Here is a 24,707-nt window from a genome sequence, read left to right as displayed (position 1 = left end):
AGTCTCATGAGATCTGATGGGTTTATCAGGGGTTTCCACTTTTTCTTCTTCCTCATTTTTCTCTTGCTGCTACCATATAAGAAGTGCCTTTCACCTCCTGCCATGATTCTGAGGCCTCCCCAGCCATGTGGAACTGTAAGTCCAATTAAACCTCTTTTTCTTCCCAGTCTCGAGTATGTCTTTATCAGCAGCATGAAAATGGACTAATATAGTAAATTGGTACCAGAAGTGAGAAGTTGGGGGTGGCTCCTGAAGATAATCAGTATTATTCTGCCTGGCAACTGCCTCAGGGGAGTCCATCACTGTTGCCTCTGGCAGAGCAGGGTTCATCTCCTCAGACAAAGGTGGAAAGACTGGTGGCAGCCCGAGTCAGGGAGCGGATGTTGCCACTACTGGAAATGGGGAAGCTGTTTCTTCTGGCAAAAAAGGTTCATCAGAATTTGCAAACTCAGCATCCCCAGCTTCATCAGGGTCCTCCCACACATCCCCATTCCAAGTTGCAGGGTCCCATTCTTTTCTAATCATTGCCCTCACTTTAACTGTAGATACCTAGCGAGGCTGCGGATGCACCTTTCATTGCAGGTCAGCCACTTGCAGGATAGGAGCTGTGTCTGTTTTTCCAATTTCAGCTCTTTCTCTACAGGAGATAAGATTCTCACTCAGGGCAATTTTAGCAGATTTGAGGCTCAGCATCTGTTTCTGAAGCCAGGAGATGCAATCCCTGAGTTCATTGTTTTCTTTTATCATTTTGTCCACTGAACTTAGGAGCAGCCAACCAGCTTCATTACGTACCTTGGCTCTCCACATATCGTCAAAGGTATTACATATAGAGTCACTAAACTCCTTGTCTCTCATGAGTGGTGAACCAGGAGTGTCAAATGCATTTATTTTGCATAACTCTAAACAGTTCATGCCAAGGACTATCAGTGTTTTCCATACTATTGGAAGTAGAGTCCTTAGTATTTTTGGGTCTACTTATATTAAACAGCCAACTCCAGAAACCCCAAAACCAACAAAAGAACTCCATCCTTAATATTCTGTTCCTCTAAAACCATTCCTGGTAACAAAATCTGTATTAGTCAAGATTCTCTAGAACGAAAGAACTAATAGGAGATATATATGTATAATATATATATGCACCTATACATATATACACATATATATAATAGAATATTTTTTATATATATACACAAATATATATATATATGACTTTATTAAGTATTAACCTACACAATCACAAGTTCCCAAAATAGGCTGTCAGCAAGCTTGAGGAGCAAGGAGAACCAGCCCAAGTCTCAAAACTGAAGAACTTGGAGTCTGATGTTCGAGGGCAGGAAGAATTCAGCATGGAAGAAAGATGTAGGCTGGGAGGCTAGGCCAGTCTCGCCTTTTCATGTTTTTCTGCCTGTTTATGTTTGCTAGCAGCTGATTAGATAGTGCCCACCAGATTAAGGGTGGGTTGCTTTCCCCCACCCACTGACTCTAATGTTAATCTCCTTTGGCAACACCCTCACAGAGGGTGTTGTGATTAATAAAGAAATTGGGCACTTTCTTTTGAAGGAGAATGATCAATACTTCACATCCTTCAATCAAGTTGACACTCAGTATTAACCACCACTGATGTGTTCTTGCTATGTTGCCCATACTGGTCTCGAACTCCTGAGCTCAAGTGATCCTCCTATCTTGGCCTCTCAAAGTGTTGGGATTACAGGCATGAGCCACCATGCATGGCCAGCTCATTTATTACTTATCGTTTATTTTAAAATTTTCATCTAGTTGGATGTCTTAGATATCTAATTCTTTTTTATTCCTAATTTAATGCCATTGTGGTCAGAGAACATCCTCTTTGTGCTTTTAATATTGTTAAATGTATCAAAATTATTTTCATGGCTCCAAGTGTAGTCTATTCTAATAATTATGTACACTAAAAAGAATGTATATCCTACCGGTATTGATTGTATTGTTTTAGAAATATCAGTTGATAATGTTGATCAAATAATCTATGTCTTTGCTGATATCATGTCTAGTTCTATCATTCGCTGAGACAGGTATTTCAGCAATTAAAATCTCTAACAATATCTCTAGCAATTAAAATCCATATTATGAAACTGTCTATTTATTCTTTATGTATTTTGAAGCCCTATTACTGGCTGATACTGAAAGTTCTGGTAGTTGTTCAACTTACAGTTACACGTTAGTTTTCTTTCCCTAGTAGCTGCTCTTGTTTAGTCTCATCCTATAAATATACAGCTTATTACTTGGTTAAACAGTCTAAGGTTTATGGAGCAATTTCTCTTAGAAACTTATTTTTTTCTGGTACTCCATACAAATTTAAGCCATTTTGGCCTCCCTGAACTCTGATCTCTGTGTCCTCAAGTTACTAAGACTTCTGGTCGGGTGCGGTAGCTCATTCCTGTAATCTCAGCACTTTGGGAGGCCAAGGTGGGTGGATCACTTGCGGCCAGAAGTTTGAGACCAGCCTGGCCAACATGATGAAACCCCATTTCTACAAAAATAAAATAAAATAAAATAAAATAAAATAAAATAAAAAATAAAATTAAATAAAGACTTCTGTGTTGTGCTTGGATTCCTCTTCCTTGATTCATCATGTAGAAAGCTGGGGTAATCACTGGACTCCTCATTTGTTTCTCTTCTTTCAGGCATCATAGTCTTGTGCTACCTATCATATAATATGTAAAAATAGTTGAGTCGTTTTATATATTTCGTCCAGTTTTCTAGTTGTTTATAGTGGAGGGCTAGTCTGGTACCAGATACCCCACCATGGCCAAGGATGAAAATATAAAGTTTATTTTTAGGTACCAAATCACAAGAGCTAGAAAGCTTCTTTTCTAAAGCTCCCATTCATCTGAAAACCTCCTTTCATAGGTCAGAGTGGGGTAATTAATATGCTTATATCCGAACCAATCTCTTTGGTGTTCAGACTACTAATTGTAAATCAATCACTCTGGCAAGGCAAACTATATTCCCTAATTTGTTTAATCCGATCAAGGCCCGCTCTTGAAACTGGAGGTGGAGTCAGGTGACCTAAAGTATTCGAACTCCATAATGAATACCTGAACTTAAATTATGAATAATGTTTAGTTGAAAGAAGGAGGGATTGTATTTTGACATAGGTAACAAATATTCACTACACTAATTTTATAAATGAAACCAGAAGGACAGAGAGGTTAAGTGAGCTGCCCAATATCTCAGAGTTGATAATGACTGAATTAGGGCTTAAACTCTCACCCATTTGACTCCAAAGACGATGAGGATGATGGAACAATATTTGAATAGAACTTTGCAAATTGTAAAATACTTTATGGAACCTTCTCTTATTTTAATGTTTTCATGAATTCAGTGGCTTAAGCCAGACATTGGCTCTATTTTATAGTTGAGGAAACTCTGCTGTAGAGAAGTAAAGAGACTGATTCAAGAATACATGGCTCGTGCAGAACTGGGACTAGAACCCAAACCCTAGTTTTCTTTCCATTGAATACGATCATTCCAACATTCCTTTAGTTATTTAGCCCAATTTTTGGTCTTTTGCCCTTTCTCTTACCTGTTCAAAATAATAGATTCCAGAACTTCCTTGTAATCCATTTTTTTGGTTGTTTTAAAATTTTGTAACTGAGTTCCTTTCACTGGGAGTTGCAAACCACATAATGAAAGATAAAATAATGTGTTTGTTTTATCCCTTTTCTTGGGGAAATGTCTCGGTTCATGGGATAAGTTAGCTACTCTTGGGAATTTGAGATAATTAGAAATAGATTACTTGAATCATTTTAATCTCTATCATTTTAATCTTTTCATGCAGAATTAAGGATGGTCATAAGTCATGAACTACAGACAAGAAGAGTTGCAATACATGTTTTTTTTTTTTTCCCTAAAAGTTAAAAATAAAAAATTACAAGATGGTATCTTAGAAAGAAGAAGGGTTTTGGAGTCTGAGAGCTCTCAATTAAACCTCAGCCCAGCTACTTAGTAACTTAACTGTTTTAACCCTTAGTTTTCCCCATTGTAAAATGAAGACAAGAATAAGCTCTTGGCAGGGTTATCGTAAAAATGAAATGAAATAAAATTCCTGGTGTAGCATCATTAAGTAGTTGATGCTCAATAGTGATAATAATTATTTTCTTAATACTGTGAAGAATTCTGGTGCTTTGGAGCTAGGGCGCTAACTCTTATCTCTGCCAGGTCCTTTCTCCCAGCCTCCTTAACGTGCACCAGGAAGAACCTCAGGGTCCTCAAGTCTTAGAAAAGCTGGTTAGGTAAGATGGTTACCTTACCTTCTCTTAGCCTGGAAGCTGTAGTTAACCCTGACTTTTGAGAGTAGAGTAGAGGATAGGTAACAGGTGCTAGAGCCAGATTGTCACTCCCTGGCTGTGTGACCTTGAGCATCTTTCTGAGCTTCAATTTCACCATCTGTAAAACAAGGATGTGATAATAAATGTATCTATTTCCAGAATTAGTTAAAAAGGAAATGAGATAATCTGTGTAAAATACTCAGTGGCTCACACATAGTAAGAACTCGAAAAGTCCTGCCATATATTGCTGAAATTATAGAAGAACTTGGAGTGGAGAATGAAGATGACTTCCTGGTTCTCCATGAACACTGCACTTAACTCCCAATATACAGGGTTTCCCGACTAGATTGAGCTACTTGTTGGTTTTGTCTAAACGCCTACATCACTTTTTTCTTTGTTTTTTGTTTCCCTAAGAACCACATTTCCCCCACCTCCTCTCTGGAAATTGAACTGCAGAAGTTGTAATAGGTACCTGCAATAGGAAATGCTACGTAGGGCAGATTGACTCTGGCTAAAGCCAGTAATTCCCCAAAAGAGGATGAGAAATGTTACTGAGTTAGAAAATGTGGCAAGCAGAGGATGTTGAGGGGCATGGAATAGTGGCCACAAGGAACTTGTGGAAATGATGTTAATGCAGTAGTGAGAGCAAAAGTTTGAAGACATTGGGAGGGTAACTATGGGCTTGAGGGGCAGAGTAAAAATACATTTCTAGGTCTGAGAATGAATAAATGAGTAAAGAGATTTAAGGAAGTCAGATAATAAATTCAACTAGTGGCAGCCCAGTGGGATGCCCAGTGGGAAACAGAGGAGTCACAGAAGGTTTCACCACCCAAAGATCTTGAAAAGAAACTTTATTTATTATTATTATTGTTATTGTTATTATTTTGAGATGGTGTCTCGCTTTGTTGCCCAGGCTGGAGTGCAGTGATGTGATCGCAGCTCACTGCAACCTCCACCTCCCAGGTTCAAGCAATTCTCCCACCTCAGCCTACCGAGTAGCTGGGATTACAGGTGTCCACCACCATGCCTGGCTAATTTTTGTATTTTTAGTAGAGATGGGGTATTACCATGTTGGTCAGGCTGGTCTCAAACTCCTGACCTCAGGTGATTCACCTGCCTCGGCCTCCCAAAGTGCTGAGTAGGAAACTATATTTATTGAGCAGCTGTTATATGCTAGTTAATGTCACCTAATGTAATCCTCACAGCAACACTGTGGGGTAGGCACTCTTATCACATCCATTTTGAATGAATGGAAGTGCATTTTGAATAATAATTTTTCAAGATCACATAACTAGTCAATGTTAGAATTAGCCATGTTATTTCATTCACTTTGACATAGTTACTTGCCTTCTGAAAAACCTGTGAAATAATTCATTTTATTTTATTTCAATTGATACATAATGTACGTATTTTCAGGGTGTATGTAATATTTTAATACATTCATATAATATATAACAATCAAATCAGGGTAATTGTGATATCCTTCACCTGAAACATTTCTCTTTTCCTAATGTTGAGAACATTTTAATTATTTTCTACTGGCTGTTTTGAAATACACAAAATTAATTATTGTTTACTGTAGTCACTCTACTGATTCATCAAACAGTAGGCTTATTTCTTCTATCTAACTGTATTTTTGTACCCAATAATCAATCTGTCTTTATCTCACCCTCCCCAATCCCCTTCCTAGCTTGTGAAATCTATTAGAGATGACAACAATTTTATATAAACAAAAATCAAGTAGATACATTATTGCTAAAAACCGGTCACTAAGAGAAACAGCAGTAAGTGGAAAATAAATTTGTCACAGTGAGGACAATTATTGATAAGCTAGGAATTACATGCACTGTAAATGCCAACTTAGAAATAATCTAAAATTATTTGAGTGTTCAAATGAGGACTATGTGCATTAGAATAGTTTTAATATAAAATTTACCCTCTTCCCACAACACAAGAGTACTCCCTACTATATCTGGCATCTGAAACTGAAAGTATTCAGAGAATTCGCTGCCCCACCAAAGTCTCTTAGTAGTGGGATTTTGATGTGTTCTGATCTTCTACCCTAGAGCAAAGGAAGACTGTCTTTAATATTTCCCCATGATCTGTCTTTGAGAGAATAGGATTGTGGATGAGAAAGTTGGGTTCTTACTCTCTGCAGCAAAAGAGCTTTGTAGAAGCAAGTTGAGGATTATTTGTTTGTTTGTTTGTTTGAGACAGGGTCTCACTACGTTGCCCAGGCTGCTCTCAAATTCTTGGACTCAAGTGATCCTCCTGCCCCAGCCCCCAACAGTGCTGGGATTACAAGAATGAGCCACCACTGCACCCGGCCTGGGGAAGTATGTAGGACTGGGTTCACTCTCAGGTATGATTTAGCATTTTTTGTTTTCAGGAAATAGAGAGATGCCTTTACACTAAGAAGAGGAACTCACTCTAATGATTCTTTTTTTTTTTTTTTTTGAGATGGAGTCACTCTTGTTGCCCAGGCTGGAGTGCAGTGGTGCGATCTCGACTCACTGAAACCTCCGCCTCCCGGGTTCAAGCAATTCTCCTGCCTCAGCCTCCTGAGTAGCTGGGATTACTGTTGCCCACCACCACGCCCAGCTAATTTTTACACTTTTTTAGTAGAGACGGGGTTTTGCCGTGTTGGCCAAGCTGGTCTCAAACTCCTGACCTACCCACCTTGGGTTCCCAAAGTGCTGGGATTACAGGTGTGAGCCACTGCCGTGAGCCACTGTGCCCTGCCAAATCTAATGATTCTTTAGTGTTGTGATGATGAATGTGCATAGTGCAGGGCTGTCTCTTGTAGTCAATGACCAGTCCCCGTGGGCAGGGCTTGGACTGTAATCCCCAGTAAGGAAGAAGAGGAAGTGAGTAAGAGAAAAAGTTGATGGAGAAAGAAAAATACTGACAGGTTCCAGATTTCCTTTGTTTTCTTTCTTTTCCTTTCTTCAGTTTAGGGTGGGAGGTAAATCACAATTTTCAGAAAGTCAATATAAATGTAATTCCCTTAGGGCAACAGAGATAGAATCCTTAAAAATAAGTAAAAATAACCAAAAGTAGACATCTTTTGGAGAATTTCAGTTCATGGACAGTCCAGAGAGAGTTGTAGAATTTCCTTTCTATCCTACCAGAAGCATACTTTTACTGTCTTCCCCACTAACAAATTATAATAACTGCTAAGTAAAATAGTGGAAGTACAAAAACAAAAATAGCATAGCAGCACAGGTCAAATTTGAGAAAGTTACTTTTCTTACACATTCTATGGCTATGGGAGGAAATAGGGATATAGACCTGTGGGGAAATAAATATCTTGGTATAAGAATATATTTAACAAGGGGGAAAAAACGACAACCTGTGAGATTTGCTACCTAAGGAGAAAAAAAATCATCTGCTGTCTTCATACCAGGCTTTTGTTCTCTTTTCCAGGCCAAGAATATGGCTAAAAGTTATTTCTTGCTGAAAGGCTGCTGAGGGAAGGGGAATCCCATAGTTACAGGGCTTGATTCCTGACTAAAACATTGTCAGTTCAAAAATTCCAGCAGTTCTTTGGTTGTGTGTGTGTGTATGGTGGAAGGGAGGCAAACATGTTATGGGAAGACCACCACAAATACCCTATTCTGGATTGGAGAGGAGGGAGACCATGTAGTTTCAAGGAACTAAAATGCTCTGCTATTCCTTTTTTTTTTTTTTTTTTGAGACAGAGTCTCGTTCTGTTGCCCAGGCTGGAGTGCACTGGTGCTCTATTGGCTCACTGCAACCTCCACCTCCTGGGTTCAAGTGATTCTCGTGCCTCAGTCTCCCAAGTAGCTGGAATTACAGGTGTGCACAACCATGGCAAGGTAATTTTTGTCATTTTTAGTAGAGACAGGGTTTTGTCATGTTGGCCAGAATGGTCTGGAACTCCTGGCCTCAAGTGATCCACCTGCCTTGGCTTCCCAAAGTGTTTGGATTACAGGTGTGAGACACTGTGCCTGGCCAGTACTCTGCTATTCCTTTTGACTTCATTGAGGATAGAGTTGGATCTTTGTAGATTTTGTAACCTTTAAGAAAATGTTACTTTTCCAAATGTGATTTAGCCTGTACTGTTACTTAAAATTATTTATTATTCATATGAAATATGTGTATGTGTGCTTTCACAGTTATCCACAGGCCACTGGTAGTTGGGTATAAGGCTAGGAAAGACCAAAAACACTGATAATGATCAAAGTCTCCCAAAGATCATACTTAGAAACTCATGGTGCTAATTCAGTCAGAATAACCTGGATTTTTGGAAATATCTTCAAGTCCGACTATTTTATTCTGAAGCTAATAGGCTTTAAATATGTATTTCCTCTGAATCTCAAGTTGAAATGCAGTCCCCAGTGTTGCAGGTGACTGGAGCATGAGGGTGGATTTCTCACGAGTGATTTAGCACCATCCCTTTGGTGCTGGCCTTGCAGTAGTGAGTGAGTGCTTGTGAGATCTAGTTGTTGTAAAGTGTGCAGCACCTTCCTCTCACTCTCTTTTTTGGTTCTGCTCCTGCCATGTGAGATGGCTGTTCCCTCTTCAACTTCTGCCATGATTAGAAGCTTCCCGAAGCTAAAACTGGCACTGTGCTTCCTATACAGCCTGCAGAACCATGAGGCAATTAAACTTCTTATAAATTACCCAGTCTCAGGTATCTCTTTATATCAATGCAAGAATGACATAATACAGATGCCTTTGGTATAGAAGAGAAGTTTCTATTGAGGAGACTTTCTGCTGTCAAGCAGGAAAAGAATTTAGACAGTTTTAACTTGATCATATCAGGAGAATTGATTTTTACATGTTAACAATATCTAGAAAATGTAGGTTACATGAGCTACTTGTTAGATATTGAAATTGGAAAATATTAAATGAATTCACATTATAATGTTACACGCTTGAACTTTACTCAAAAACAATCTGAATTCTAGAAATGCTTCTTCTTTTATTAGATAGAGCAGTAACTCTGAACTTGTTTTTTCTTTCCCTTCCTTTTGTAATAATTTGTTTTACAATATCATAGCAGATGTTTGTAATTTTTGGTTGCCCAGTTTGAACTCTCAACCTATATTGGGAAACTGCTTTATATTTGAGTCTGGGTAGCAGGCAGAACCTGAGAATGTTTCCCAGCAGAAGAGGAAATTCTTGCCACCTATACTCACTGTGCATGTGTGTTTTAAATGAAAATGGAGCATTTTATTGGTGTGTGGCCATTGAGAAAATAATTGTTAGTCAAAAAGTCCCTTTCCAGGTTTTCATATTGATCAAATAAAGTCCCTGAAGATACATTTTATTGGTTAGTTAAAATCTGGAATATATGCAATTAGAAGATGATTCTTCAACTTTTCTTTATTAGTGAGCTAAAAAATATTTAGAATAATGATTCTCCCTGCCTACATATTGGAATCACTTGGGCAATTATAAAAATGCTGATGTCTACATACTATCCTAGAACAAATTAAATCAGTATCTCTGTGGTTGGGATCTAGATGCTAGTATTATTCCAAAGCTTCTCAAGGGATTTTAATGAACAATCAGGTTTATGAATAATTGATTTAGAGCAGGGGTTAGCAAACTTTTTGTAAAGACCAGACAGTAAATATTTTAGGCTTTGCTGGCCTTATAGTGTATGTTGCAGCTACTCAACTCTGCCATTGTAGTGCAAAAATGGCCACAGACAATATATAAATAAGTGGGAGTGGCTGTGTTTTAGTAAAACTGTTTACAAAAACAATCCACAGACCGGAATCGGCCTACCAGCCATGGCTTGTCAACCCTTGATTTAGACTAGAGAGAAGGACAAGAGGATTTTTTAAAGAAAGAGAAGCATTTTAGCAATGCTGCAGTAGTACCTTCTGTCTTTTATACTACCCTCAAGATGTTGTCGGTTCACACCCAGAATGCTTTGAAATAAATAAAACCTAAATAACAGCAGAAATTACCCATGTTGGAACTTAAACATATGAAAAAAAGTTCAACGTCACTGATAATTAGAGAAATGCATATCAAAACCACAATGAGATGCCATTCAGAATGGTGGTTATTAAAAAGTCAAGAAACAACAGATGCTGGTGAGGCTGTGGAGAAATAGGAACACTTTTACACTGTTGGTGGGAATGTAAATTAGTCCAACCATTGTGGAAGACAGTGTGGTGATTCCTCAAGGATCTAGAACCAGAAATACCATTTGACCCAGCAATCCCATCACTGGTTATATACCCAAAGGAATATAAATCATTCTATTATAAGGACACATGCATGCGTATGTTTATTGCAACACTATTCACAATAGCAAATACATGGAATCAACCTAAATGCCCATCAATGATACACTATATAAAGAAAACGTGGCACATATACACCATGGAATACTATGCAACTATGAAAAGGAATGAGATCATGTCCTTTGTAGGGACATGGATGGAGCTGGAAGCCATTATCCTCAGCAAACTAATGCAGGAACAGAAAACCAAACACCGCATGTTCTTACTCATAAGTGGAAGCTGAGCAATGAGAACACATGGATGCAAGGAGAAGAACAACACACACTGGGGGCTGCTGGTGGGGGTGGGGGTAGGGAGGGCATCAAGATAAATAACTAATGCATGTGGGGCTTAACACCTAGGTGATGTGTTGATCCGTGCAGCAAACCACCATGGCACATGTTTACCTATGTAACAAACCTGCACATCCTGTGCATGTATCCCGGAACTTAAAATTAAAAAGGAATTACCCCTGTCCCCTTGTCCTTGAAAAGTTACATACAATCTAAGAATCTCAACTCATGGCCCATATCCCAAGGACTTGGGAAATACAGATTTTAGCGCATGGTTTCACTTATATTCTCAAGATTACTTCTTGTTCTAAAATTGACTGCGTCACTTTTTCTATGGCTGATCTCTTCTCTCTCTTCCATGACAACCTTGCTTTCTCCCCTTAATATATGCATAGCAGACTCTCCTGAAGTTCTGAGGCAAAGAAAGATATTTATCTTACAGCAATACAAACAACTTAAGTTTGATTATTAATATCTCTCTTCTAAAAAGTCTATTGGCCACCTAAGGAGTTTCCCCAAACATTGTTTGACATTAAATTATTATAATCAAACTATCTCTCTTGTTAAAATGATAATTTTTATTCTATGACATGTAGAAGAATATAGTGCTATATTATGACAACATATGTCCAAATTGGGGTACTATTTCAGTTTTAACAGTAACTGTTTAGATTCATAAACATTCATGAACCATCAGCCTGAGAGAACAGCATTATCATAGACACATGCAAACACAGAAGTCCAAACCAAGTAGCTCACAAAGTATATATATAATATATATAAATCAAATTATATAGTGTATACATCTTATATAAATTATATTTAAATAAAATAGAATATTCCATATTCTATATGGAATAATATACTATGATGGTATATATGTCTATCTTATAATATTAATGGTATATATTACACTACATATATATTGTATATACTCCATACATTATAGTATATATAGCATATCACATGATTTCATTTGAATATATTTTCTTTTTTTTTTTTTTGGAGACAGAGTCTCACTGTGTTGCCCAGGCTGGAGTGCGGTGGTGCCATCTCAGTTCACTGCAACCTCTGCCTTCCGAGTTCAAGTGATTTTTGGGCCTCAGCCTCCCAGGTAGCTGAGATTACAGGCGTGCATTACCATGCCCGGCTAATTTTTGTATTTTCAGTAGAGACGGGGTTTCACCATGATGGCAAGGCTGGTCTTGAACTCCTGGCCTCAAGTGATCCACCCGCCTCAGCCTCCCAAAGTGCTGGGATTACAGGCGTGAGCCACCACTCCCAACCTGAATAGAATTTGCTTAATGAAAATAAATTGTTAACTAGGTGGTAAGGCATCAAGGAATTACTATCCTTATTTTAACTTTTTCTGAATATACCTCTAACAGAAGCTGAAATTTCAAGAGCTCTTAGCATACAAAAAATGGGTCAGAATCTTGCAAATGGTACTAAAGGGTAGAGCATAACCTTACTAAAGCTGAAAATGAAATGTGGGAACAATGGAATATGAGGGTAGCAAGAAATTTAGCCTGAGAGAAATGATGATGTTGAAAGAGGGAGTAGCATGGTGAGAATTAAAAGTGGAATTCAGCAGATAGTGCCAAGCTATATGTGCACAGTGAACTTCGTGATCTGCATTAATGAATAGGTCTGAAACTTAGAATTTATAATAGAATCTGTATTTCAAAGCTCGACAGGACTTCGGAAGGAAAAAGCACATTTACCAAGCACTAACTATGCACCAAGCATAACATTTTCGTATAGGTATTTTCAGGGAGGCAATACCTTTGAAGTCAGTTAATATAGATGCAAATCTTGGCCCTGCCACCTTTTGTGGCCCTGGAGAAATTAATTAACCTATTTAGTTATTTGGTTCCTTCCTTCCTTTCTCCTTTCCCTTTTTCTTTGCTTAGAACTTAATGGAACACACTGGGTTTACTTTGTTGGAGTTTCTTTTCCTCTCTTCTTTCTTATCTCCTTCTTCTCCCTCTCTTCTTCTTCTTGTTTTTTTTTTTTTTTTTTTTTTTTTGTGTTTTTTTTTTTTCCCCCTCTTTTTTTTTTTTTTTTTTTTTTTTTTTTTTTTTGAGACGGAGTCTTGCTCTGTGGCCCAGGCTGGAGTGCAGCCATGTGATCTCCGCTCACTGCAAGCTCCGCCTCCTGGGTTCAGGCCATTCTCCTGCCTCAGCCTCCTAAGTAGCTGGGACTACAGGCACCTGCCACCACACCTGGCTAATTTTTTTGTATTTTCAGTAGAGATTGAGTTTCATCGTGTTAGCCAGAATGGTCTCGATCTCCTGACCTCGTGAGCCACCCACCTTGGCCTCCCAAAGTGCTGGGATTACAGATGGGAGCCACCGCGCTCGACCCGGAAAGTCTTCTTCCTTGCAAGAATTTTGTGTGAATAAAATTGAAGTGGTTCTCTGAAGTGTATGGAACATTGTAGCTACTCAGTGGATGTTAATTTTCTGCTATCCCTTTAATAGTTTAGAACACCGAGGCTTACAGGTTTGGTGTCATCTTCGATGAAAAGATTTGGCCAAATTTAGGTTTTTTTGTTTTGTTTTGTTTTTTCCTGGTTTGATACCCACCTCCCCCCACCTCAATTATACTTTGTCACCACTCAAGTTTGAATGATGTCTACTAGGTAACCTGAACACATCTGGTGATGCCACATCACTAGGCAGTTTCTAAAAAGGCAACTATTCCTTTCTGTTTCCTAGAAATGCGTAAAAAGTAGCCCTAACATGGAGACAGCAAGGTAGATGACCAATCAACTGTCCCTGAAGTTACATAATTTAATCCAGTGGTTGAATTAGATGGAAAAGCACTGCAAGATACTGTATAGTAGGAAAGGACAGGCACTTAGATGATCTGAGTGGAACAGTGGAAGTATTTATTAATGAAAAAGTGTTTATTGATGGGCCACTGGGATGGTGGAGCTAAGCTTTTGGGATCCTGTGGCTATAATATGAAAGCTATTTTTTTTCCAACTTTGAGATAATATTTCATCTGTCATTTTCTGGAATAATTGGACATTAACAAGACATTAAACATTGAGCTCACTGATTCAGATTCACACAGAATAGAAGCTTCAACAAGTCTCTTTTCTTGGGAGAGGTCAAGCTTATCTAAGCACTCTGAGACTCGTGTGGTATTATTCACGCTGGACAGATGCAAAAGGGCACTGGCTTAAACTCCTTCTCTTTCTCCATTTGTTTTTTATAGCAAAATATACAAGGATGATCATGCCTGTGTATTGTACAAGTCAAAAGCCATGTGACTTGTGGTTTTATGAACTTAACTGGTAGCTCTTTCCAATGGGTAGTAGCCACCCCGCTCCTAGGAACATACCCTAGGGGCAGATATGTAGATTTGTTGATGGCAGACATGAGACATCATACCCTTTACTGGGGCTGTGGTCCCAGTGGTCAGACAAGAAACAGACATGCTGAGTGGTGTGCTCTCAGACAGTAAATGGAAGGATTGATGTCACTTGATAGTCCATATTTCACAATAAGGCACGAAGTCTAGCTCTCTATCCCTTCAGAACTGAATCATGCGCACAAGCCTAAAAAAGGAAAACTAAAAGCAGAACATGAAGAATATGTTCCATTATAAGCTCAGGAGGGAGGTGAAAAGTTTAAGCAAATGAAAAACAGAATCATTGTCAACGGTTGGATATTGTGATTCACATACAAATGCACCAACTCATTAACCAACTGCCAATAGTCTTTTGGGGGCAGAAGAAAATATTACAAGATACAAGATGGATATTTAGCTAGTTTTCCTTAGCATAATAAAATGCAGGCTTTCGATCTTTTCCAACTCTTATGTGCTATGGAGAAAGGGTTTTAGTAGAGAGTGAAAGAACAGATCCCTGCCACAGGGACACAAAGCTGGTATAATCAGAGGAGGGAAAAGACCGTATTATTTAGGATAAACAAGAAAGGGAGAGCAATTTAATTGGTTCCTGATGTTCCATATAACACAGGCCAGGGCTTTTAAAATCCAGTGGCTTATTTTTATTTGTGAATATATTTGAATTTTTTAAAAAACGGGTTTTCTGGCTGGGCACGGTGGGTCATGCCTGAAATCTCAGCACTTTGGGAGGCCGAGGCAGGCAGATCATGAGGTCAGAAGTTTGAGACCAGCCTGACCAACATGGTGAAACCCTGTCTCTACTAAAAATACAAAAATTAGTCGTGTGAGGTGGCACACGACTGTAATCCCAGCTACTCACGAGGCTGAGGCAGGAGAATCGCTTGAACCCAGGAGGCGGAGGTTGCAGAGAGCCGAAATTGCGCCACTGCACTCAGGCCTGGGTGACAGAGTGAGACTCCATCTCAAAAACAAAAAACAAAAAACAAGAAACAAAACCAAAAAGTGACACAACAACTGGTTTTCCATCTGTGTTGGTGGAATTCCAGTCAAGGAACTTCGATCCTGGCCGCTTTGATCTTGTGTTCACCTTTCAAAATCATAAAAAGATCTTCTCTTTTCCTTTATGTAAAAGTACTTCCAGCCAATATTTAATATGAAAGGGATGTTTATCAGATTTGGGATGAGCATATTGAAGCTATTCAGAAGTTGATGCTTTCTTTCCCTGTCTCTTCTTTTTCTCATATACACTTTTTTTTCCCCTTACCAGTCTCAATGCCTTAACTATATTTCCTGTTGTGGATTTGTATAGCTGAGAGAAGTATAGGTAGAAATGAAGTTCTTTTAAAAACAAGTGAGAAGACTAAGAATTAAAGGGGAATTGCTACGTAAGAGAGAAATGTGCATTAATTCAATTGCAAAACCTCTGACTGACAGTGAGCTGTGATTATTTCAGAGAACTGACAATTTCAGTACTGTGTGTTTGCCAGATCTTGATCTGAAGTCCAGACTTAGAGGCGGTATTTGGAAGATAATTCTCAGTGGGTGCTGTTGTTACATTTTTTTCCCCTCCTATCTCTAGGAAAGCTATCTGTCTATAAATTATTTAAATTCAGTAAATCAAATGGGTTTCTTTGTGAACTTTTGCAAATAAAAATGGAATTCGTTATTTTAAAAACAAACTGAGGATGATTAAACAGTTTTTTTTTTTCCACGTGAAAGAAGTATCTAGTTTCTGAATCATGAAGCCTCATGGCCTGAGACAACTCTAAAGCAAACTAACATGTTTCAATCCACTTTCCCCATAATATTTTTTATAAGCTGTGATACTCATAAGTTAACTTACATATAATTAACATGTTTCTGATACAAGGTAAACATACTTGCAGCGTTTGTGTTTATCTCAACCTTTAAAACAAAACACTCAGTGAAAGACATGCCTCTATTTTAAGAAAAATAATTTTTTGATCAACCTTAATTTACAAAATAAGACACAATAGGATGAATATTTTCATGTCAAAAAGAATTAATTACTTGACCAAAAAATTACTACACAATTCCTTTAAATTACAGACGCTGGCAATACTATTTAAGTATACTTTTACTAACCCTAATTTCATCAACATGTAACTTTTCAGTAACAGATTGCAATAAAGGACCACAACCTTCTAATTAGTTGCGTTTTAACTGTTTTTAATAAAACAACCACAGTCTTTGCCTGTATTACACTTCTGCAGGCAACAGTTTTTGAAAAGATTTTTTTTTTCATACTTTTCTAACACAGAACTCTAGTGGAATATTTAAGCCTTTTTTCATAAGGTCTATAGGATGGAAGCTTTCTTGAAAGATAATGAGCTAGTAAAATTATGGTGAAGGATAAAGGTGCCAGGACAATGTCAGCTTTTAAATATCTATTTATCATACATTCCAGATGATAGAAAAGAAATGCTGGAGCAAGAGGTCAGCTGTTTTAATGTTTCTCTCTGAATCAAAGAGGGGAGGGGACTTTATGGATCCCAGCTGTGCTTACTTTCGGGTTTCCTGGCTCGTTACCATTCCGTATTCTGTAGTCTACATGTCCAAAGCTCAAGGGAGATTTTGATCCAGCAGCTCTTGCACAAGTTAGTTTTCTTTTCTTTTTTAAAATAAAGAATATCAGATACTTGTAATGCTTAGCATGCTGCCATGATGCACTTAAATGCCAGGCCAAGGCAGGGCAGGGGTGGTGGTGCAGGGATTTGGGGGAGATCGGGAAAGGAGGAGACGGGGAGAGGCTGAGAAAAGAGAGATGAAGAAAGAGGGGAAAAGAGGAAGAAAGACTCCCAGAAAGTGAGCCCAGTATGTTCCATTAGGTGCCAAGGATAGAAAAAAGGGAACAAAGAAGGAAGGAACCAAACAACCAAGAATTGAGAGGATTAAAGGACCTTATGTATTTTTTTTAACCTCTTTTCTAGGTCAGTAGTTCTTTTTTAAAAAAGTTTTTTTGAAACAGTCTTGCTCTGTTGCTCAGGCTGGAGTGCAGAGGAGTGATCTCGGCTCACTGCAGCCTCAACCTCCCAGGCTCAAGGGATCCTCCCACCTTAGCCTCTCTAGTAGCTGAGAATGCAGATATGCACCACCATGTCTGACTAATATACATTTTTAAAAATTTCTTGTGGAGACAGGGTTTCACCATGATGCCCAGGCTTGTAGGTCAGTAGTTCTTGAGTGTTAGTATGCATCATCATCATCTAGAAAGCTTACAAAATACAGACTCCTAGGACCTGCCCAGAGTTTCTGATTTGTTGGGATGGGGCTGGGGTCCAGGAATCCTCATCTGAACAAGGAAATACTTAATAGTAATATTAGTGTTGAAAAGCAGTTCATCCAGATATTGGGGCCTTGGAGAGGTTGCTTGAAGATGGGCTACATGCACTGGATGAAGTCACATACCCAGAAAGAATGAACATTTCAGATGGAACTGGAGGACATGGGGAGAGAAGTGTCTAATGAGCAAAACAAAAGTAACAATAATGAGATGTGGGAGAAGGGGGGTTGAAAGAGGAAGTGAGTAGCTACAGAGATCCATTTTAGATTATAACATCTAGATTTGCCTACCAAAATGAAATAGACGACCATGTTGCTGTTAAGACATTCATTAAATTAGAACTTACGGCTAAATTTCTTGATCCCGTAGTCACATATCCCAACATTTCTCTTTGAGATACTTACTGCACAACAGAGAAATCATAAGAAAGTACCATCAGAAGTAAATGACTGACTGAAATAATTGCCCTTATTCCCAGAGAGGAAGATGGTATTTCAAAGTAGTTGAAGCAAACCTGTTGCAGAAGAGACAGGATCAAAAAATTCACCAACAGAAGGATGGAAGCCTGTTATTCTCTGCCTCAAAAAAGAAAACTTCAAAGTTCAAGTGCCTGTTTTAAGGGTTTAGAGTTGAAAATGGTACCTGGTTAGCCACTGATGATTACAAAATTTATATGTATAAAAAACTTGGAGGCAGCAACAGGGTTGGAAGGAAGCCTAAAGTTGGATTCACACAACACTTTACCTAAGTTTGAGAAAGTCAGCTGTTCCTTTCAAGGAATAAGGGGTGACAGAGATTACTGGTATTGGAGTAGGGCTGGGTAAAGCTATCCTAGTCTCTTTTTTGGTGTGCCAACAAGGATACTATTTCCTGAAGCAGATTTACATGTCTCACTAAAATGTCCATAAAACCACAGAAAAAAAATGAAAACATGAGTCTTCAAAAAGACAAACTATCGTCTGCATTCTGGAGGGAACTCTACTTAGACTATCAAGACCTCGGAATAACCTATACACATGTCATCACTGCAGCCTCGTTGTCTCAACAACATTCACGTGCACTGGTCTACCAATCTCTTTGGTGTCCTATGTCCTCCCAGGAAGGCATGTGCTAATGTCAGGTGCCCCCGTATGGCTCACACAAATGTGGGAAGCCATCTATCCAGTCACTCTCTCGGCCAGTGCTGCATTATAGCTCTCATACATTGTTGGACATCACATTGCACAAGTGTAGTTAGGGGTTCTCCTAGTCCCAAGAAAGCACTCCATGAGCTCCAGTGTTCTCAGTTTCCCTGACACCTTTTCTGGGTGTTTTCCTCTAAGAGGAGGAAAGTGAGGACACTGGTTTCTGATTTCATCCTCTCCTTTCTCTCAAAACTCTGCTAGACAAAGAAAGGATGGACTTTCACTCTTTCCTATGTGGCAGGGGCTTTGTTGAGTGCTGTCTACTTTATACTTGTAATGAAACTCTATGATCAAGTTAGTAATTGTGTAAGTGAGAACTCAGATAATTGAGGAAATCCCCTTCCTGTCGGTCAAAGCCATTTGACAGTCAGAAGCTGAACATTGACTGCTTTCTTTCTCTTGCGCTCCTGCTGTTAACAGTCCTAATCATCCCTGACTATCACCCAAACTAGATGGATAATCGAAAAAGGAAAATCACATTAAAATACTTCAAAAATAATTTTCATATTGCATAAATATTTTCCCCAGTTTATCATTTTTAAAGAAAATCCCTTGTTTTTATTTATAGGCATTTTAAATTATTATTTAATTTAAACCTATCAGTCTTTTTCTTTATGCTTTCTTCCAGTGGTGTCATGCCAAGCCATTCCCAAGTCAAAAGATTTTTTAAAAAATCAATCATATATTTTTCTAATGCCTTTGTATGTATTGTAGGTATTTATTTCATGAACAACCACTGCAGTACCCCCTTAGTAAATAATACTTCCTTTCTTCCCGTTGTTCAGGGCAAAACTTTGGCATCATGTTTACTCCGTCTTCCTCTTATGTTAACATATTAAATCCCTCAGCAAACCCTCTTAGCTTTTCCTTTGAAATATATTCAGAATCCAACCATCTCTTGTCTGGTCAATTGCAGTAGCCTCCTAAATGGTCTCCTTTCCCCTGTTCCCGGTAGTCTCTTAACACGGCAGGCAGATTGTTCTTTTAATACTTGTTATTTTTCTGCCTAAAACCTACCAGATTGCCATCTCATTCAGAGGAAAATCCAAAGTCCTTCCCATGGGCTGCAAGGCCCTCTGTGGTCTCTACCACAATATACACACCAACTCCCACCACACCCAACTTTCTCTGACTTTCTCTCCCAGCCTTCTTTCCCTTACTCCTTTCTCTCCAGCTATGACCTTGACCTCATTGCTGTTCATTGAATAAGGGAAGCAAACTGCCATCTCAGTACTATTGCACTTGCCTTCCTTTCTACCTGGAATGTGCACTCCTGTCCCTTCCTCACCTCCTTATCTGCTTTCCTCAGGTCTCTCTTCAAAGGCCATCTTTACAAAACCTCATTCCCGATCACTTTATCTAAAATAAGCACTCACAACACTTATTGCTACCTGACATATCACTTATTAGTCAATTTTCTGTCTCCTCCCATTAAAACAGAAGCTTGAGGGAGAGCTGTGTTTTGTATATTATCGTATCCCCAAGGTCTAAAATGGGACTCTACTATCTGTATTAAGATGTCTTTTTTTTTTTTTTTTTAACATTTTGACCACATTTTGGTACGATTGATGAATAAAATTACAAGTCACTTTTAAACACCTAAAATTAATTGTATGTACTTATTTTTAAATTTCATAATAATGGAATCTATATAATGTTGCCTTCCAAACATTTTAATCTATACTTACGTCAGATTGGTTTGTACTTTGTTTTACTGTATTAAAATCTCCTTGTATTTCTAATAATTTTTGCTTTAGATAGTTTAAGGCAATATTGCTTGAAGCTCAAAGGTTCACTACTGTAGCTTTTTGATAAATATGTTGTGTATTCCTATGAACTGTCCATGTTTACCTCATTTAATTTTTTCCTTGAATATTACTTAATCTGATCTTAATAATGCCACCCATGAGTTTTTAAATTAGCATTGGCTTAGTACCTTCCCATCCTGTTTATTCTCAAACTTCTGTTTTCTTTTCATTCTAGGCATGCTTCTTAAAAACAGCAGACTTTTTAAATTCACTCAACCTTTAAAAAAATGTTCAAACTGGTTTTTATTGCTACCATCCATGTGTCCTTCAATTATTTAGAAAGAAATCTCAGACATCATATCATTTTACATTTAAATATTTCAGTGAATATCTCAAAGAGAATTCTTTTAAAACACAATAGTGTTATCACACCTAAAAATTCATAACAGTTTCTTAATATCACGAAGTACTCAATTACAATTGAAATATTCCAATTGTCTCCTTTTTTCTTTTCCTTTTTTTGAGATAGGGCCTCGCTCTGTTGCCCAGGCTGCAGTGCAATGGCACAATCTCAGTTCACTGCAACCTGTGCCTCCTGAGCTCAAGCCAACCTCCCACCTCAGGCTCCCGAGTAGCTGGGACTACAGGTGCATGCCACCATGCCCAGCTGATTTTTATATTTTTCACAGAGATGGGGTTTCACCATGTTTCCCAGGGTAGTCTGAAATTCCTAAGCTCAAGTGATCCACCAGCCGCGGTCTCCCAATGTGCTAAGATTACAGATGTGAGCCATCATGTCTGGTTCATTTTTCAAAATATAATTTATTTGTATGAGAATCCAACTAATATCTAAGCATTGAAATTGGCCAATATGTCCCTTAAATTCTATTTATTCTAAAGATCCACCTCTATCTCTGATTTTTTTTTTCTTACTCCACTCTTCAGTCAAATTCCTCACCTAAAACTGTCCCAGAGCGAGTTGTCAAGAGAGAGCCTTGGACTTTACAATGAATGGTGCATTTCACTGGTAGCCTCACTTTTATTTTATATTTTCTAGGTCTCATCAACATCTTGGACCAGAGTCAGGTGGAACAGGAGTTAGTTACAAACATTATCTTTCCCTGATATGTCTGCTATGTCCATGGCTTAGTAGTGGTTTCATGAGGTAATATGTACAATCAATGAGAAGCACATGTAGTCATTTACATGAACTTTCTGAAAACTCTTACCTTTCTGCTTTCTCTTATTATAAACTGGGGTTGGGGGAAAAAGTGTTGTTAATAGCTAGGACATATTACGCCATCTCTTATTACAGCTTGTAAGTCTGCCCCCACTTTTTAGCATCTCTCTTTAGAAAGTGCATACTTGGAAGCTCTTTATTTTCAGCTGTCAACCTTAATTACTCACTTTTGTAAAATTTGAAAACTTATACTCAGCATCATATCAGTTGCCATAAAGCAGTTGATCTCCCATATCTTTGCTTTATATTAATAACAATAGCTAACATTTATTAAGTATTTTATGTCAGACATCTAGAATTTTGCATAGATTACCTTATTTAATCCTCATGGCAATTCAATAACAGAGGTACTACTAGCTCAATATAATAGGTGAGAAAATTGACACCTAGAAAGGTTAACTAAAGCAGTATGAGGCTAAATAGCTAAAAAGGAGTGGAGCTTGATTTGAACTCAAGTCTTCTAACTAAATGTTCATGATGCCATCACAATGCTGCCATGGTTATACTCTGTTCTAGAAGAACAATGTATGCCAGTGACTCTAACTCATTAATTTGATTTCCAGACTTCTGCTGCTTAATTGGTTTTGCTTTTCTTTGTTGGCAGTCATGTTTTTAAATCTATTAGAATTCATTCTTCTTTTCCAATTACTATTTTCTAATACATTCTAATGGAAACATGGTTTTTATTGTATTTATGCATTATCCAAAAGATCTTATTGGAAATGCCACTTTAAAATTTTTAAAGGCCTTATTTAGTTTTCTTCATTACCATTGTTCCCACTGAGGCCATTTTTAAAAAAATTTCCTTTTCTTTTCTTGTGGCTTATTCTTTTCCTTCATCTGGTGATTTTTCACTGAACTTTTACTTATGAATGAGGATTAGAATGATCAGCACCAGTGGGCTTCCCTAACAATCTGGTTGGATTGTGTTTAATATTCTTTGGTGGGGACTATCCCTCCTTCCCTTTCTTCCTTCCCTCCCTTCTTCTCCCCTCCTTTCTTCCCTCCTCTTGCCTTCCCTTCATGGGCTTCCCTAACAATTTGGTTGGATTGTGTTTAATATTCTTTGGTGGGGACCTATCCCTCCTTCCCTTTCTTCCTTCCCTCCCTTCTTCTCCCTTCCTTTCTTCCCTCCTCTTGCCTTCCCTTCGTGGGCTTCCCTAACAATCTGGTTGGATTGTGTTTAATATTTTTTGGTGGGGCCCTTCCCTCCTTTCTTTCCTTCCCTTCCCTCCCCTCTTCTCTCCTCCTTTCTTCTCTTCTCTTGCCTTCCCTTCATGGGCTTCCTTAACAATCTGGTTGGATTGTGTTTAATATTCTTTGGTGGGGCTCTTCCCTCCTTTCCTTCCTTCCTTTCCCTTCCTTCCTCTCTCCTCCTTTCTTCCCTTCTCTTCCCTTCCCTTCATGGGCTTCCTTAACAGTCTTGTTGGATTATGTTTAATACTCTTTTGTGGGACTCTTCCCTTCTTTCCTCCCCTCTTTATGAGAAAGGAGAGAAGGCTGTGGTGAAAGATTCAGAAAATGGGAGTATTAGAATAGATGTCAAGCTGCTATAAAAAAAAAAAAAAGTACCTCAAAATACCGGCACTTAAATAGTATACCAATTTATTTCTCTGTCAAGTATCAGTCTGGTGGTGAGTAGTCCAGGTTGCTGGGGCAGCTCTCCTATCTTCAATTAGTCATTTAAGGACACTGTTTCTTCCATCTTGTTGCTTCTTCAATCCCTATGGTGTTATCTTAACTGGGTGAAATTAGATCAAGCTAGAAGGAGAAAGTACAGTGATGAAGGGCAAGCAATTTCCTTTCATGCAAATGATATAGAAGCTGCTGCAGACATCTCTTCTACTCACATTCTTTCACACACCTGTTCCATTTCCATTGATGAGAACTAATCACATGACCATAACTGGTTGCAAAGTAGGTTGAGAAATGGAGGCTAGAGCTGAATATCTATGTGCCTAGCTAAAATTCCACTACTAGGCAAGAGGAGAAGGAAAGATTTCTGGTGACCGCTAGCAGTTGATAGGAAACAGATCTCTTTAAAAGTATGTAAAGCCTGGTCAATAATGTCACACCGGGGCCTATCATGGGGAGGGGGGAGGGGGGAGGGATTGCATTGGGAGTTATACCTGATGTAAATGACGAGTTGATGGGTGCAGCACACCAACATGGCACAAGTATACATATGTAACAAACCTGCACGTTATGCACATGTACCCTACAACTTAAAGTATAATAATAATAAATAAACTAAAAAAAAAATAATAAAAGAAAAAAAAAAAGAAAAAAAAAAAGAAAAAAAAATAATAATGTTTCTCTAAGAGCCCAAAGTCATCTGTGTGGCTCACAAGCCAAAAGGTGAGTCTCTGAAGTCTGGTGCAGGAGCACAAATGGAACCTCTTTTTTACCACCATAAAACTGGTTTTTAAATTGTTGAAATAATTTTTTTCCCCTTCATCCCCAAAGATTCTGTACGAAAGTGCAGAATACTTTTTCTGATGTTCTAAAGGGTAGCAATCCAGGCTATTTATTTAAATACCCTGAATGAAGAAAGTCTATTCAGGGATATCCTCAAATCCCAACTCTTGTTCTCTCCAGAGCCTTCTTCAAGTGCTCCATTGTTTCCCTTAACAAAGGAAAATGGAGAAATTCTCCCCAAAGGGGCCAGGGACTCTTGGTTCTCTTCCTTCTGTTGGAACTCCTTAGACAGCAAGGGAAAATTTAAAACTCTGAAATAAAAATGGGAATGTATTCGCTATGCAATGTAAAAGTTCAAGGAACAGACAAGAGATACAGCTTGATCCAGGGGTTCAAAATAGGTTATCGGGATATGTCTTCTAAAGCTACTTTTCTGAGTGTTGGCTTACCCCTTTGGCAAGTTCTCAGTCATGGCAGTCTCCAACATTTGAAGTTTTTGGTTTCACAGCTCCAATTCTATTTTATTTTATCATTAGTTTTTGAGACAGGGTCTCACTCTGTTGCCC

General features: G+C 38.4%; 1 long non-coding RNA gene across 2 annotated transcripts in view; it reads right to left on the bottom strand.

Annotated features, from left to right (window-relative positions):
* The window catches only part of LOC110741369, a 31,107-nt gene extending 7,296 nt beyond the window's left edge, over positions 1–23,811 (bottom strand). For both annotated transcript variants that reach the window (XR_004177965.1, XR_002517469.2), the window contains exons 1-2: positions 22,037–23,811; positions 4,290–4,425 (exon numbers count right to left, since the gene is read on the bottom strand). This is a non-coding gene — a long non-coding RNA (uncharacterized LOC110741369). The remainder of the gene's footprint in view (positions 1–4,289; positions 4,426–22,036) is intronic.
* Between the last annotated feature and the right edge of the window lie 896 nt (positions 23,812–24,707).

Source organism: Papio anubis, chromosome 13, assembly GCF_008728515.1.
Source record: "Papio anubis isolate 15944 chromosome 13, Panubis1.0, whole genome shotgun sequence".
In the NCBI taxonomy this organism is placed as follows: Eukaryota; Metazoa; Chordata; class Mammalia; order Primates; family Cercopithecidae; genus Papio; species Papio anubis.
Note: the sequence above shows the minus strand (reverse complement) of the source record. Positions and strands in the feature narration are given on the sequence as shown.